Source organism: Ambystoma mexicanum, chromosome 10 (genome assembly GCF_040938575.1).
Source record: "Ambystoma mexicanum isolate Mex_15411 chromosome 10, UKY_AmexF1_1, whole genome shotgun sequence".
In the NCBI taxonomy this organism is placed as follows: Eukaryota; Metazoa; Chordata; class Amphibia; order Caudata; family Ambystomatidae; genus Ambystoma; species Ambystoma mexicanum.
Window position 1 is genome coordinate 1,408,466,684 of NC_090932.1, and position 17,622 is coordinate 1,408,484,305.

At 50.3% G+C, this 17,622-nt stretch overlaps 1 protein-coding gene and 1 long non-coding RNA gene across 6 annotated transcripts in view; one reads left to right on the forward strand and one right to left on the reverse strand.

The window, feature by feature from the left end:
- USP30 (ubiquitin specific peptidase 30) overlaps positions 1–17,622 on the reverse strand; it is a 1,160,327-nt gene that overhangs the window by 884,046 nt on the left and 258,659 nt on the right. For 2 of the 4 annotated variants that reach the window (XM_069619451.1, XM_069619449.1), the window contains exon 1: positions 7,874–7,947. The exons of the other annotated variants lie outside the window; for them this stretch is intronic. The gene's annotated coding sequence lies outside the window, so the exon portion shown is untranslated. Of the gene's footprint in view, positions 1–7,873; positions 7,948–17,622 lie in introns of those variants that run through there. 4 annotated transcript variants of the gene reach the window in all.
- LOC138492361 (uncharacterized) overlaps positions 8,073–17,622 on the forward strand; it is a 49,089-nt gene continuing 39,539 nt past the window's right edge. Inside the window, exon 1 of one of the 2 annotated variants that reach the window (XR_011276190.1) lies at positions 8,073–8,151. This is a non-coding gene — a long non-coding RNA (uncharacterized lncRNA). The remainder of the gene's footprint in view (positions 8,152–17,622) is intronic. The other variant, XR_011276189.1, reaches the window with a different exon arrangement.

Consider the following 17,622-nt stretch of genomic DNA (forward strand, 5'->3'; position numbering starts at 1 on the left):
CTAGGTGGGTTCCTGGGGAGAACGCTGGGTTATGAAACACGGGGGAAGCTGGGCCTAGGCCTCTAGGGATTCCCTTCTGCTTACAAGTCCATTCCCAAGCTTTTACAGTCTGCCTAGTGGAAGAGAGGATGTTCGGCCACGTTCTTCAGAGGACGGGGGAAGGTGCAGGAGGAAGCGGAGAGGGAGGGGTAAGCGGGATTGTTCAATCTCGACCCATCTAGGTCTGTTCGAGGTTATCATCCAGCCCGCAGTGTGAGCCAGCTGGGCTGCGATCTGGTATTTCTGGAGGTCTGGGACTCTTAGGCCTCCCAAGTTCGGATTGCTCAGCATTGTCTTGAGCGGGATCCTTGACTTTTTACCTTTCCAGATGAAGCGTAGTACCTTCCTTTGGAGGCGCAATAGTGGGGACCGGGGGATCAAAACTGGAAATGGCCGAACAGGTGTAAAGCAGGCGTGGAAGGAGGTTCATTTTACATGCTGCTATGCGGCCCAGTAGTGAGATCTCCTGCGAAAGCCAGCGAGTGAGGTCCTCCTCCAAGGTCTTGAACAATGGTTGAAAGTTCGCTTGGTAGGTATCCTCCGGTCGGGCTGTGATCTGTACTCCTAGGTAGGGGATGGACTTTTCGCTGAGCTGGATCGGGCAGAGGGCTCTGAAAGAATCCTTATCTTCCTGCTCCAGTCTCACCCCCAGGGCTGATGATTTTGCGAAGTTTATCGCAAATCCTAAAATACCAAAGCGATGAATTTCTGCAAGGGAGGACCTCAGCGATTGGGTGGTGTCCGATATGGTTAATAACACATCATCCGTATTTAGTGCTATTTTATGATGTGTGGGGCCCACTTGGAGGCCTTTGATTCTGGGGTTCAGTCTGATCCTTTGGGCCAGTGGCTCCATAACCAGGGCGAAGAGCAGGGGAGACAAGGGGCATCCTTGTCTGGTGCCGCATGATAAGGGGATCGGGTTAGATAGGAAGCGGTTAACACGGAGCAAGGTCTTTGGTGATTGGTAGTTCGCTAAGACAAGTTTCTGAAATGTGGGTCCAAAGTGAAAGGACTCTAGGGTGAATCAGAGGAGTGACCAATCTACTTTGTCAAAGGCTTTAGTCGCATCTAAAGCTAGCACAGCCAATTTTCCTGCATCTCGTTGAGTGACTTCGACCAGGTTTAGGACCCTGCGGACGTTGTCTGCAACGGATCTATTCAGTACGAATCCTGTCTGGTCTGGGTCGATGATGTCCGGGAGCACTCTCGCTAATCGGTTGGCCAAGACCTTTGAGTAAATATTAGCATCCAGTTTTAGTAGCGAGATAGGTCTATACGCTGTGATGTCTCTGGGGTCTTTTCCCAGTTTCAGGGCGAGAACCGTGATCGATTCCTGCATGGACGAGGTGATGGACCCCGAGGTAGCAAAAGAGTTAAAGAGCGATGTGAGGGGGGTCACCAGCTGCGAGCGAAAGACTTTGTGAAAGCGGGTCGAGAATCCGTCTGGACCCGGGGCCCTTGGTTTGAGACTTTTGATGACTTTGTCGACCTCTTCGCTCTTTCTAGTCTTCGCCAGTTTTTCCACCAGAAATGTGTTGGCCTTGTTCCCTTTAGCGTAGTGCTTTGCTTCGTTCTGGCAAGTATCTGGCTGTGGTCTCAGCGTAATGTGCTTCTAGCTTCTTTCGAGCTATCTGCAGGGCTTGATGGGTTCTGGGCGTCCAGTTTTTCGCTTTACATACAGCTTCTGCTCTCTTCACGTCCTCCTGTAAGATCTGGCGAGTCTGGCGCTTCTTTTTGTGATAGGCCGCTCCTTGGGAGATGAGGACCCCTCTCACAACCGCTTTCATTGCGTCCCACGTGTTGGCCGGTGAAGTGTCCTCGCTCTTATTTTCTTTGAAGTAGTCTTTGATGGCCTTCGCTACCACATCCCTTAATGACAGGTCATTCAAGATCGGGTTGTATAGGGACCACTTGCGTTTTGGGAGCGGATCAGGGTCATGGGCTCTTAATGTTAGCATAACCAGGGCATGATCCGATAAAATTCTGGGACCTATGGTCACCTCGTCGGTGTAAGCCAGGACTTGGGGGGCAATCCAGTAGCAGGTCGATGCGAGAGTAAGTTCTGTGTACATAAGAATAGAACGAGTAGTCGCGGGCCTCTGGGTGTAAGACTCTCCATGTGTCGACCACATCCAAGGAGCGGAAAAGTTTAAGCAGAGCTGTTGCCACACTGAAGTCTTTACGAGCAGGGGGGTGAGATTTATCTTTGATTGGGTCAGGGGCTCCGTTGAAGTCTCCCCCTATTATCGTTTGACCCTCCACGAATGGTCGGAGGGCATCTTCCAGAGCTGAGTAAAACTCTTCCTGTTTATCATTCGGGGCGTAGATCGAAATAAGGGAGTATAGCTGGCCGTAGATCCGGCATTTAATTGCTACAAAGCTGCCATCTGGGCAAAATTTGTGGTCGAAGTGTTTTAGTGATAAGTAAAGCTGCTCCACCTTTTTTGGTGCCGTTCGATGCCAGGAATTGTAACAGGAATTGTCTGTCGCAGAGCCTAGTGAAATCTGCTGGAATCAGGTGAGTTTCTTGAAGGAATATGACTGAGGCCTCTTCGTTCTGTAGACGCCGTAACATAGATTTCCTCTTCTGCGGCCCGTTTAAGCCTCTGACGTTGAGGGTTAGGAATTTCACTTTCAGATGTGGTTGAGGATCATCGTGGGCTTTCCTCGACGGGTGGGGTAGGCTCTGTGGGGGGGGGGTGGAGTCATGAGTTTCAGGCATCATCCAAGAGCTTGGTGACAATGCGGCTCGTGGTCTTGTTTTATAACCTCTCCAACGGGAGGGCAAACTGAAACGGGAGGGTGAACATGGATATGTGTGGGGGGCAGGGGTTTTCTGTACGGCCTTCTCCACGGCCAACAGGGCCAAAACTGTTTTCCCCGCCAACAGGGCTGGGGTAGAACCATTGGACTTGGTTCGCCTCCAAGGGTGAGTTGGTGATATGCTCCTCGGAGTGGGGTGTGGGCCGCTCGGGGCACGCGGCATAGTTATGTTTCGCTTTAGTTTCGGGATCGGCTAGATCACGATAGAGGGGTATGACTGGATCATCGGATCTTCTGGCGTCTCTGTGCTTTAGACCAGGATGGTTGTTGCTGTCTTTGGGGTGATTGGTCCGGTTCTTCTGACAGGAGATGAGGACTGGAGGAGAGCGAGGCCTCCGGGGAGTTTGGATGCAAGATGGATTTCGCGTCCTCAAGTTGGCTGATTTTGCGCATGGTTCCCTGGTACGTGAATTGGAGAGTGGAAGGGGACAGCCATCGGTAGCGGATCTGCTTGCTTTGAAGGAACAGGGTCAAGGGCTTGAGGGCTCTTCTTTTCTGAAGGGTCATCAGGGAGAGATCCTGGAATATCTGAAGTGGGGTACCCATGAATGAGAGTTCATCCTTGGTGCGGCTTATCGCCGAGATGGCCTCTTTGGTGGCGTAGAAATGGACTCTAGCGATTACATCCGGGAGGCCATCTGAGTCTACTCCTCGCCTCGGGAGCAATCTGTGGGTTCGGTCCAGGACGAGTTGAGCTTTGTCCATGAGCGGGAAAAGGGCCTGGAAAAAATTGCTTATATATTCTGGTAGTTCTTTGTCTTGGACAGACGACGGGACCCCTTGGATGCGCAGGTTATTCCGTCGTGCCCTATTCTCCAGGTCCTCCTGCTTAAATTCGAGCACTTCGCTTCTAGTCTGGAGCGCTTGTATCTCGCGTCGCATTTCTATTAGCGTTGCGTCATGGCTCTGGGTTGAGTCCTCGACTTCTCCTAGCCTCTGTTCGGCTTCTGTGAGTCGTTGGTCAGTCTGTTCTAGACGTGTGGTGAGCTCGGTCATGCAGGATCTAAACTCAGCTTTGATGTCCCGCATGAAGGCCACAATGTCGTCTTTGGTGGCTAGCTTAGCTTGTTCTTCCGGGGCCTTCTGTGGGGTGAGCCTAGTGGGAAGGTCCGGCTTCTTTGCCTTATCCGGCTCTAGGAGCATTGTGGAAATGTCCGAGGACTTGGGTGTTTTAGCGGGCTTCGACATCTTGCCAGTACAATGACCCTGGGGTTCCTTTCCGGATGGGTCGCAAAGGGTAGGGGACTGCCCGCCGGGGAGCTGCTGTTTCAGGCTCTACACCGGGCTGAGATCTGGGATATCAGGGTGACAGTGGGCAGGGGCGCCCCAGGAATTCGCTAGGTGGCTGGGCCAGCGGAGGATCAAGGTTCAGGCTTCTGTGGCCGCGTGTCCGGGTTCCTCTGTAGTAGCTGGAATGGTGTTGGGGGAGGGGAAGCCGGAGTTCAGCTACTTATCAGGGACTCAGGTGATTCACCCCCGTTTGGCCTAGTTTAGAGCAAGGCCTCAGGGCCCTCAATTAGTGAGCGCCTCGGGGGGCCGAGCGCTTCGCTCACTCCGCAGGGCCGATGCTTATGGGGGATGGGCTCACCTCTCTTTTTGTCGCCGCTCTCGGATGTCGCAGTTCCTCCAGTCATTGGTTCGGATCTGGCTCTGACGCTGCTCGCTGGTCAGCCAGGGAGAGGGGAGCCCTTCGTTTTCACTGCTCCGTCTGCGTCAGTACCCTGGAAATCTTCGCCAGTGACGGGGCGAGGAATCTCTCCTCACGGCTCCACCTCCACCTCCTCAGCAGGTCCCGTCCGCCATCTTGAAAACGTCGCTGCCGGACTGCGAGCGTGGGGGAATTCGATCCATTTCAGTGCTTAATCGGGGAATAACGGAGCCTTACTGCACATCGGCGAGTGCCCCAGCACATCAGCTTGCCATAGCTCCATCGGTCGATTCGATCCGTTCGCTAGGGGTTGATTAAATGCTGAATGCCGCGGGTCTCGGGAGGAGGCCCTCAGGGAAGCAGCCGCATCGCTGGCGCTCCAGGCCACGCCCCTGGTTCTCTTTCTTAACTCTATTTCCTTTTTCTCTCTTTCTCCTTTACTTTAGGATCATTTATTAGCCATTGTTAGGTAGTTTATTCTTGTTAAACATTTGATGAGTACAGCTGGATTCATTATCTTGGTTATAATTTATTTGTTTGATGATGTATGTACTCTGTGCATTTCTCTTTTTTTGTGCAAAATTAAACATTTTAAAGTCAAAAAGAGGGGGAGAGGTATTGCTACTCTCAACTGAGGCACTGGCTTACGAACCCAATAGTGAGGTCAGCGGCCACCAGGAATCTCACGCCCTTTGAACGGTTCATAACGATGTACACAGGGACAAGCATTTAGTAGGAGTGTTATATGGGATCATAGCAGAAGAGGCAAGGAGCCAGGCATGGCACTATATGGAGCAGTGGGAAACTGCAGTGGGGCAGCCGCTGGAGGGGGAACGTCAGACTCCGTTATGGGCAGATATCCCCATGCTCAAGCAGGCCATCCAGTTTCAGGAGAGGTGGGTTAAGATAATGGTCCAATGGTATCTTACCCCAGAAAAACTACATACATTCTACTCTACCCAACTGAGTTAGCGCTCTGCTGCAGGGGGTGGGGGGACTGGGATTGTGTAAGCATCTCTGGTGGGAATGCCCAGTCATACAGCCTTATTGGGACATGATCCATGCAGCAATTAATAGTATTCTTGGGTGTCAGATGCCAGACAACATAGGAACTTTGTGGCATGGGAGTGGGAGTATTCGATTCAAGCAGATCACCAAAGGTTTCTCTCAGACGGGGACATTGTCCTGCATCACTTGCAGCGGGACTCGCGGGCTGCATGGTGCCCAATGAAAATGAGATTGCTGGGGCTGGTGTCAGTACTCGATCCACTTGGGGAGGGCGCCTTCACAGGAAGCTAGGAGGTGATATGGCTGAAGTTTGTATGGGAGCCGAGGACTATCGTCGGGATTTTTCAAATGGTGCAAGGGCCCGTACAACGGCTGGCGAGAGAGCTCGCCACCTACAGAAACTTGGGACCGGGAGCCATCTGCAGAGTTCATAAACTCGAGGGCAGAGGTGGGTGGACAGGACCGGGTGCGTTGTTGGTTACATGTGTTGGGTTGGAGGAGGGAGGGAGATGGTGGGGACAAGAAGGGATGGGGAGATGGGTTACATGTGTGCTTACTGTTGAAAATGCCAATCAAAAACCTTTTTTCAATAGAAAACTTTTTTTTTTAAAGTGCATCGTTACTGTGCTACCTCACCAGCCAAAATCAGCTCCCTAGCCCAGCACAAAAACACCCACACACACATTCTTTGACTCAACATTCACTCGCTTATTCACACACAGCATTCACTCAATCATTGCATGATAGGATCAGAAGTGACCTTCCCATATATTTTATATTCCCCTGCACCTGTTTCAAATAGGCACAGGAATTCTTTATTTTTTCCCTGTGCTTTGAAAAGTGCACCTCTTTTGAAAATCAGGATTTACTTGAAAATGCTGAGAACCCCCTTTCCACCCTCTGCCTTGCGCAGTTGTGCATTTAATTTGGGGGTAAAAGAGAACCCTAATGTGCACAACTATGATGCACACATTTAAATGTCCTTTGTGCACGGTTCACCAACTTTTTGGTGCAAACGAAGTGAATGAGCATCCCATCAGTTGCACCAAACACGTTTTGAAACTCGTGGCATGATGGTTTATCGCTACTGATCACTTCTTTACGCTGTACGTCAGAGGCGTTGCTAGGGGGCTTAGTTGGTAGCCCCGGATAGAAGCTCGGGAGCTACGACCAAAAGACTAGCTAGCCCCAAGTCTCGACATTAGTGCAGCCCGGATCTTTTCCAGACCTAGCAACACCCCTGCTGTACGTTCATTTCAGAGAGTGTGGTTGGAGGTGTCAGAGGGGAATTAGCAATGGGAAAGGACACACGAGAAGTAAAGGATGCATGGGGTTGTTACTGTTTCTGCAGTCATTAACCACAGATGTGCTCATGAGCAGGTATTGTGTTAAACACCATTAGCTCCAGAGCAGATCCTGTGACTGGAATCGTTAGAACCAGAGTATGTACTGTGCATGCCATCATTCAGGTATTCTGTCATTTGTGACTGTATCATACGTCATTAGTTCCAGGGCAGGTACTGTGTCTGAGATCGGTATCGCAGATCCGGCACTGTGTCTGTAATGATTTGCCCTAGGCCAGGTATTGTCAGATATAGCTGATGATCAGGTACGTACTGTATCGGAAATCATTAGCTCCAGAGCAGGTATTGTGTCTGCACTCATTCGCTCCAGCCAAAGGAATACCATTAGCACTAGAGAAGCAGTGTCTACAGATTTTATTTGGCATTTACCATTAGCATAGAGAAGGTAGTGTCTGCAGATATTCATTGGGGTGTTGTTTCTGTGTCTGCAGAAGTACCGCATCTGGTGCCATTAGCCCTGGGGAAAAATTACTTTCAGAGTATGTCTATTTTGTTTATGTTTATTGAATTTATATAGCACTTTAAGCCAGGAACTGGAGACAGTACACGTCAGCCGGCGCAGGTGGTATATGTATGCGTTTGAGTGTATGTATATATTATACAGATACATACAACACCAGATCACGGGCTGTGTAGTAGCTGCAAAGCAGTTACTACGTCTGCGAGCATCCAAGAGCCCGAACTGTACCGCAAATGAGCTTCGCAGCAGCTATTGTGTCTGCGATACCAACAACAGGCTGCCCTGTGTAATTTCAAAAGCAGATTTTTAGAAAGTTATGTACTTACAATTTGTAATTTCAACATATGATAAGTATAATACAACGAATTACAGCTTCGGCTGCAGCTGATCTTAAAAGTGCATTTCTAGAGATTGCAAAAGGGCTCCTCATACCAATATAAGAACAAAGGGGTGAGGACGTCTAAGTTAATGGATGCTAAAAGAAATGCATATACAATTCACTATGAGAGCTGGATCGCATTCACTCACCTGCTGCTGCCTGGAAACTGAAAAGTAGCATTTCCAAAAGGGTAGCCTTATGTTGCTTTCGTTATCAATTGAAACACACATATTTAAAGTCCCTATGAGACGCGACAACATTGTGTGTTTGTTTAAAAGTGTGCCGACACTTTCTAAAATGCCTTTCAGGAGTTATGAAGTAGTTCACGTATTTCTGAAATGCCGTTAAGTAGTCGTGACGTTCACGTACGAGCGTGCTTAGGTAGAGAATCATGGAGGTAGGATCGCTCCGTGCAGTGCACGGGCAGGTATTTATTTTGTATTGTGTATTTATAAGGCGCTTATATCGCGGAAGTGTTTCGAAGTGCCACGTATATTTAGGTGACTATGGGTTTGTTTTTCGTATTTTAATTTTGGTTGCAGCAACATTGGAAGCATTATGCCCCATCACCTGCTCCCTCAAACAGAACGGATATACGGGCAAGCCGAACACGCCGATGGGATTTCAGGGTAGATGTTTTTTCCAAATTCGGCTGCCAGCAAGTCGGATTTATTGTTTGCGTAAGCGTACTTCATACATGCCAACGTTCCGAGGCACCTGGGAGGGAGAATTCTTCAGAGAAATCGGGAGACAACAATGCCCCCATAGGAATGCATTGGGCAAAAAATAATTTCAGGCGGGAGAATGTGAAAAATAGCAGTATTTTTCACTGTAAATCGTTAGTCTCCCGCCTAAATGGGGAGGGTTGGCATGTCTGGTACTTGCATGTTTTCCACATCCAAATTGCAGTGGCTTTTTGCCGTATTCACGGGCTTGCAATACGGGCTTTCCACAAAACTCTACAGTGTATACGCCATCATTCTTCACCCTTATCTGCGCAACAGGGCGTTTCACTGTTTTACAGATATGAATTCACCCAGTTGGAAATTAAGCCCCATGTCGATCCCATATATACCGGAGCGGGGGATGAGTGCGACGGCAGCCCCAGGCTCTGGATGAGGAGCAGCGGGCGCGACAGCGGGGGATGAGAGCACTACGGCATGAAGTTTCCTTGGCATCATTTCTGTAACACTGTGTGGTGCTGCCCTTTTCAGGGCACGTGCACGCGGCGGAGTGATGGTGCACTGCGCCACATGGCATATAAATAAAGTCAGCGTTCCAGGCTGCTGCAGAGCGACCGGGGAGACAAACCATACTCGTGTGTGCTCTGAGAGTCTTTTGTGTTGGGGGGGGGGGGGCTCACAGGGGTGTCTGGACAACACGAACACCCACAACAGTGGCGACGGAGTGGAATATCGACCTTGGGACAGGCAGGGAATTTTTTTTTTTTAATGTTTCTCCGATCCTGAATGTTACGGAGATAACCATGCGGTGGGGCCGCTATTTTACATATATGTTCGTGAAGATTGCGGCCCTATCCTAGAGTGCCTGTGCGCAATCCGAGCATAATTTTTGGAACCCTTGACGGGAACAGCTGATGCTATGCATTCTGTGCATTTTTATGTGTTTTCAACATTTTTGTGTCGAGTATGAGGTGAGGAGCTGGGGGAGGCCTACAATTCCTTTGTCTGATCCACCAGGCCCTATCTACTCCATTTCTGGAGCCGCTAGAGTGGCAAGGAAGTCCCTTGTCTGCAATCTCTGCCTCATCTGAACTCTGTTGGACTAGGATGTCCTGGTGCCCTATTTTTCACGTTTTGGACATTTCCAAGAGGTGCCTGGAGGGGTATTTTGGGGCTGTTTGAATGGTGGTGGAGTCATCAGAAGATTTGAGGAGCAGTGCCTGACCATCTGTGTGCAGGTCAGTGAGTTGCGGCCCTGTTTGGTTCGGGTGGGGTGCCTTTGCGCTTGCTGCTATGCAGGACGCCGGATGAGGTGCAGGAGCACCTCCTGTGCTCCAAGCACCGCTCGTGATGAGACAGCAAGGGGCACTTAGGTCAATGCCTGAATTTAAAATCTCGGGTGCCCCATCCAGTCTGGGGCAGAGATGGAAGATGTGGATGGACAGGCTGAACATGTATTCCGAGCCACAGGTGAAACCAACTATAACAACAAGGTGGTGACACTTTTGTGTTCCGCAGGGGCAGCAGTCCATGAGGTATTTCAGTCTCTGCAGCCTCCCAATGCCACCTATGATGCAGCCAAGACCATATTAAGGGGGTACTTCATGCCACTTGCGAATGCTGACCATGAACATTTCGTGATGTGCTGTGGCCGCCAGAAAGATGACGAATCATTGGACAACTTTTACGGCAGGTTGCGCCAATTGTCTCTGCCATGTGCTTGGGACAATGCGAACACGATTATCCGCAACCAATTGATATAAGGGTGCTCGTCGGGTAAGCTGTGCAGACAGGTGTTGCATGAACCGGGGATCACACTGCCTTACTTCTTGGAACTTGGGCACTACGAGGAGGTGTCCGAGGTGAGAGCATACAGAATGGAGGCTGTGCTACGCCTAGGGAAGATAAAGGAGGTGTGCGCAGTAGGCCGTGGCCAAGGGGGCAGAGGCGTGAGACGTCCAGTGGCAACAACATGATCGTAGCACAAGAACGATGGATTCCTGCATGAAGTGTGGGCATGACCTCCCTCACCCCGCAGAATGCCCAGCACAAGGGAAGTCATGTGGCCGATGCAGGGCATTAGATCACCATGCCCGGATGTGCAGAGCTTCAGTGCCAATGGTAGTCCCAAGGGGACCAGTTGGAGCAGGTTTCAGGCAACAGCACCCGCTTAACGTCGCCCAGGTAGATCAAGGCGATGAGGGAGCCCCTCCGGAGGACAATGATGAGGAAGAGGAGGAGGAGAATGTATTTTTTTTAAGTGTTAGCACTCTGCGGCCCAAAAACAGGACACAGGCACAGTGTCCGGTACAGGTGGACGAGTCTACAGTCCCGGTGCTGGTCGGCACAGGGGCATCTGTGAATGTCATGGCGCGGGGACAAAATTATGCCATGGAATGTCCGCCAAAGCACAGATTCCTAAAGCATGTATCTTTACGTTTGGAGGTGAATGACCTATCCCGCTGGATGGGGCGTTTGTGGCCAACGTAGGGCACAGAGGGTCGTCCATCAGGGCACGCTTCTATGTCACGATGGTCGGCAGTAAAGCCTTGCTGAGCTGTGCGGCTGCAGGGGCACTCGGCATAGTGAGTTTTGCCTACTCCGTCTATGTGGAGGATGTGCAGGAGCTTCTTGTGAAGTACAGTGTGCTGTTTGAGGCATCGGCCGCATGGCAGGTGATCAGGTGAGGCTCCACATTGATTAGTGTGATCAGCCAATCGCTTTGAAGCATTGCCGGGTCCTGTTCCATCTGCAGGACTTGGTTGATGAAGAACTGGACAGCTTAGTCGAGTTGGACGTCATTGAAAAGGAGGAGGGTCCGACAACCTGGGTTTCTCCTATCATCATCGCCAGGAAACCCAAGCTGCCAGACTCGGTGCGCATATGTGTGGACATGCAGCTCCCAAAGCCATCAAAAGGGAGCACCATTTTACCTCCACCATAAACGACATCATCGCTGAGTTACAAGGAGCCCGGTTCTTTTCTAAACTGTACTTGAGGGCCGGGTACCATCAGGTGGTGCTGCACCCCGAGTCGCGGTACCTAACGACATTTACCACCCACCGCGGCCTCTACCGCTACAAGCCCCTGAGCTTTGGTGTGTTATCTGCGGCTGAGGGTTTCCAGAACGTCATCTGCAGTGTCCTTGCTGACTTGGAGGGAGTGTTAAACATAAGCAATGACATCTTGGTGTTTGCACGGTCGGAGGCGGAACACTTGGGCAGGCTGGCTAGGACACTCGAGCCACTTCAATCCCTGGGGTAGACACTACACAGGGACAAGTGTGAATTCCTGAAGACTAAGATTGAGTTCTTTGGCTTTATGTTCAAGGAAGGAGGTGTCACCCGATCCTCGGAAGGTAAAGGATATTGTGGAGGCACGACTCCCAGAGAACGTGTCGGAAGTCGGGAGCTTTTTGGGAATGGTCACATATTGTGGCCGGTTCATCAAGAACCTTGCGTCCCGGTCAGAGCCACTGCGGGCTCTGACCAAAATAGATGTCACTGGCAGTGGGGGGCCCTTGGAGCAATCCGCTTTTGAAGACGTCAATAGGGCTTTGACAGCAGAGGACACCATGGCGTTCTTTGACCCATCCCTTCAATAGGAAATCGTGGTTGATGCTAGCCCGTTCGGCCTGGGTGCAGCGCTCACCCAGACTGATGCTAACTTAGGGGTCCGGCTGGTCGCTTATGCCAACAAGGCGTTGTCGGAGACAGAGCAAAGGTACTCTCAAATTGAGAGTGATTCCTTTGCGGTCCTGTGGGGATGTCGTCACTTACGTCTTTATGTCCTGGAAAGACTGGTGACGGTGGTCACAGATCACAAGCCCCTCCTGCCCATACTGGTGGGGTCGTCCTCTAAACCCTCGGCAAGGATTGAGAGATGGATGCTGGCCCTGCTGGAGTATGGTATATCCCTGGTATATCGGCCGGGCAACAACAATGCAGCCGATTATCTGTCCAGGAGGAGGCGATTGAACATGTCAGGCTCGTCGTAGAGGCAGCAACTCAAACTCTGTGTTGATCCAGGAGCAGGCGGCAGCGGAGGACAAGTGTTTTACCATTCTGAAGGCGGCTCTCCAACAGGGCTCATGGAAGTCTGTAGTGTAGACACTGGCTCTGAGGTCCCATGAAGCAAAGTCAGCGCTTGAACAGCTATGGAGGGTTAAGGATGAGCTGGCATTCTCCGAGTCAGGACTGTTGCTCAGAGGTGACCGTATTGTGATCCCGCATGTCAAGTTCACGCAGGTGATTGAGCTGGATCACCAAGGGCATCAAGGTACAGCCAAAACCAAGGCACGTGTGCGATAGAAGGTGTGGTTTTCCAGATCTGGAAAGGCGGGTTGAGGAGTTTGTGGCGGCTTGTGTGTGGTGCCAGGCGGTGTCCCCGGCTCAGAGGGAACCCATCATCGAAACCATCAGCGAGGCACCAAGCCCTGGGAGATCGTCTACGCTAACTTCGTATCCACGGGCCGGTACACACACACTCCTCGTGGTTGTGGATGAATGGTCCAGGTATCCGGAGTTGGAGTTCGAGTCAGTGTCCTTCAAGAACGTTGCTATCGCGATGGAGAAAATCTTTGCCACTTACTGCCTGCCCCAGGTACTGTGCTCGGACAATGGTCCGCCTTTCCAAGGGGATGGCTTCACCCAGTTGATGGAGGAGTATGGGGTCCATCATCGCAAAGATCACACATCTGTGGCCTCGGGCAAAAGGTGAGGCAGATCGATTTTATGAGAACACTAAACAAGGTCTTCCACATTGCTCATGGCCAGGGGCACAGTCTGCAGAGGGCCCTGTACCAGTTCTTAGGCGAGTACCGGGCCACTAGATAGGATTGTGAATGTTAGCATATGCCACACCTAGATGGAACTTGGATGTTAGCATGTCCCTCATCAGAATTGAGAAAAATAGCCTGTGCCGTATCTAGATAATTATTGTGAAGACTAGCGAGTGCCACACTCAGATCAGCAAGTACTACACTTAGACAGAACTGTGAATGTTAGCATGTTAAATGTAATATAACCCACTAACCGATATAAGCTCAAACTCCCTGCATACTTATCTCACAAAGAACTCGCACAACCATCTCTCGCACAACAAGCTGCACGCACTTCACCACAACAACACCTAAACCGCACCGACAGAGCACGCGGACTGACACCGATCCAATATTTGCACTAAAGCTCAGCACCCGTTGTCTACCGAGTTGAAGCTGCCAACAGTACACCACTCCTCTCTCTATCCTACTCCGTCTTCACCTTACTAACCCATCCCACCTTCCAGTTTACAGATCCACCAGAGCGCCTGGGGACCAATTCCGTTGGTGACGGTGCGCTATGTAAGTACCTATAACATAACTCCACACACATCCGCGGGGGATGGCTCCGGCTGAGGCAATGTTCAAGCAGTGTCCGGGGGCCTCATCCTGGAAGTAGGAAAAAGAGATCCAGTGGTCATCAACACTGAGCAGGTGGAAAGGGAGAGGAGAATCCGGACTGAGCAGGAGAATATCAGACAAGGAATCCGTCCCCCAGCAGTTTGTCCCCAGCAATGAAGTACTATTCAAGAAGCTATCTTTGACTTACGAGCCTGGTCTGCTGGACGTGGTGGCGGTGCACGGCTCTATGGTAACGGCGTCGGTTGCGACTGTCTCTGTCACCCGCAACGCCAGTTTCTTCAAGAAACCTGGAGAAGCCAGGTTGGAGGCGTTGCAGAGGAGGGACGTGAACGATGTACCGGACGAGGGCCATGGCCTGGCCCATCCACCAAGCTCCCCGGCTCGGAGGAGCTCAGGTGAGGAGGGCCCGATCTGGGAGGCGGGCAGGAGGTACCCCCAGAGGGTTGGGAGGGGGGCCCTACCCATCTGAGTGACTATGTTCTGGACCCCTGAACTGGTGGGAGCACGCCCTGGACTGAAATTGGGTCCTGAGAGTGAGGTGGCTGTGATTAAAGTGGTCTGCTTCATTGTGTGCAGTGTGTTCTTATATCATGTGTGTAGTTGACCTCTGTTCTTCATTTGCCATGAAAAAGGAGGAGTGTGTTGCCGCCCCTTTAAGGGTGCATGCATGCTGTGGAGTAACGTTGCACTCCTCCACGTGCCGTATAAATAAAGGGGGCAGGGAGCCCAAACCATACTCACGTGTGCTCTGAGAGTCTGTGTGTGGGGAGGGGCTCACGGGGGTGCCGGGAAAACATGAACGCCCACAACACACTGTACTGCCTTAACAAGGTGATGTCACACTCTGCCCCTTGTCTCACTTGTTTGGCCTTTGTTGTTTTCTTCTTTGGAGATCTTTCTTTGTTCCTGGACGTCCGGCACTTGTACAGGTAAGGGCGGGTATCCTTCGCGTCCAGTGTGAGGACCGCGACTAGCCTTGGGGAGATGATAGGAGTACAGGATTCCAGGAAGGTAAGAGATGGGGCAGTCAATGTCCGGGATGGAACTTGGAACCAGGAAGGTATTCGCAATACTCGCAGAGTATAGGAGTTTGACAGTGAGCACGGAAGGATTGGACAGGGGTCCGGGAAGGAAGAGAAACAAACAGCCCACCCGTGGAAGCTTAAGGGCAGCACCTAGAACACCAGAAAGGAATAGGAAGCCGAAAATATCAGAGAAGGAGCACAGAAAGGAGGGAGGTAGCTACGAGCACACTTGCCGAGAACTCGGAAGGGTAGCGGTGAGAAGCGCAGAGCAGTGGGGGCGTACCTGTTTTCTAGGAAGCAACGGGTCTTGCGTAAACGCGAGACTTCAGCGTTTCTGAGGCATCGGCCATGTTAGGCGGAGAGCAGATCCAACGTTGTGGTGCACAATGGACATGAAGTCCAAAAGGGGCGGAAACGGTGAACCATGACAGCATGCCCCCTCTTAAACCCCGATCCACCGGGTTTACCTGGATGAGTTAGATGGAATCTCTGTACTAAATGGGGGGAATTCATGTTGGAGACTGGATCCCAGGTTTGTTCGCTGGGGGGGATATCCTTTCCATTCCACTAAGTACTGTAGTCAACCTCTTCTATATCTGGAATGACATATCCTGAAACCTCAAATTCCATCTGATCGTTGACGAGCACAGGGTTAGGTCGATTAGCTGATCTGGTGGATTGAACATAGAGTTTGAGCAACGAAGTGTGAAAAACGGGATGAATCTTCTTCAGGATTCTGGTAACTGAAGTCGATACGCCACTGGGTTGATGACCTCCTTGATAGAAAAAGGCCCATAGAATTTGGGAGCCAGTTTATTAGGTCGCAGATGTTGAGGCAAGAATTTAGAGGAAAGCCAGACTTGTCACCAATTCCATACACGGACTGGGTCTCCGTTTAGTATCAGCATGTCTTTTGACATCCATTCTTGCCTTTTCCAAATGGTATTTAACATCCTTATGTACAGTGACCAGACGTTCAATCCAGGAATTGACCAAAGGAACCGGGTGGAATGAGGTAGGATTGTTGGCAGGACAGATGGATGGAATCCTTGACTGCAGAAGAAGGGGCTCGTCTTGATAGCAGAGTGGTTGTTATAGGCGAATTCAGCAACTGGAATTAAAACCGACTAATCATCCTGGACCTTGGCTGCAAAGCACTGCAAATACTGTTCTAGGGTCTGATTAACTCGTTATGTTATCCCATTGGTCTGAGGATGGTATCCAGAAGACAAGGCACGTTGAATACCTAACATTTGACACAGGTGCTTTCAGAATTGGGAGATGTACTGATGCCCACGGTCTGAAATTATCTTGGAAGGGAGACCATGCAGTCTAAAGATGTGACTTAAAAATATTCCTGCCATCTCTTGTGCTGAAGGGGGTAAAGTGAGCCATATGGGTGAATAGATCGATGGTAACCATAATGGTAATGAAGCCCATGGAAGGAGGTAATTCCACGATGAAATCGGTGGCAATTATTTCCCAAGGATGCTCTGGCAATGTAGGTTGGTGGAGAAGACCTGCAGGTTTTCTATTATCGCACTTATTCTGACTGCAGACAGCGCAGGCTTGGACATATGCCTTTACTCCGTTGATCATTTTAGGCCACCAAAATTGTCTCTGAATAATACCTCGGTGTAATACCTCGATGCCCGGAATTGAAGGTATCATGACAGAGGTTTATAATCTTGGTTCTCAGTTTTTGCGTGGGTATCACCAATCTCTTGTCTTTAAAAAGGTAACCATGTTTAGCGACTAAGGTCCATTGGTTGGCCTTGATGTAATCCTTCCAGAGATCAGAAAGTGGTGTTTTGGCACGGACATTTTATAATAAGGAATTGGCCTGGGCCACGAAAACTGTGTTGGGAAACATTTTCGGAAAGGCACATGCCTCAACTGGCTCGTAATCGGTGCATCTGGATAAGGCATCAGCAATTATGTTGCTAGTTCCAGGGACGTGATGTATGCAGAACTAATACTGGGCAAAATAAAAGGCCCAACAAGCTTTACGACTGTTCCTGCACTCCAGGGATTGCAGGATCTGCAGGTTTCTGTGATCGGTTCGCACTTGTAGAGAGAATTAAGCTCCCAGAAGTAAATGACGCCACTCAGTAAAGGCCTGTCAGATGGTGAGCAATTCTTTCTCCAGGACTGAGTAATGGGTCTCGCTGGGAGTTCGTGTTCGGGATAGGTAAGCGATGGGATGTTCCACCTTGTCCTCGGCTTCTTGTTTTAACACAGCCCCCATTGCTTAATCTGAGGCATCAGTTTCTACCAGGAACGGTTTATTGATCTCAGGTTGAGCCAGGACGGGAACTTGAGTAAATTTTTGTTTTAGGTCCTGAAAGGCTGTCTCTTGAGCATCAGACCAATTGAAGGGAATGTCTTTCTTTAAAAATGCAACTATAGGATGTACAATGTCGGAGAATGTTGGAATTAATTTCCTGTAAAAATGTGCAAGTCCCAGGAAGGATTGAATCTGTTTGACTGTTGTAGGGGCTGGCCATGAAAGAATAGAGTCGACCTTAGCGGAATCCATTTTTATTCCTTTGGAACTCAGAACGAATCCTAGGTAATGAACGGTTTGGCCATGAAATATGCATTTTTCTGGTTTAGCCAGGAGCTTATTCTCTCGTAGTCGTTGTAAAACCAAGGTCACGTGTTTCTGATGTACTTGGGGATCGTTGGAATAGATCAATATGTCATCCAAGTATACAATGACAAAGAGAAACAGCATATCTGAAAAGACTGTCCATGAAGCGCTGAAAAACCGCAGGGGCGTTGGCAAG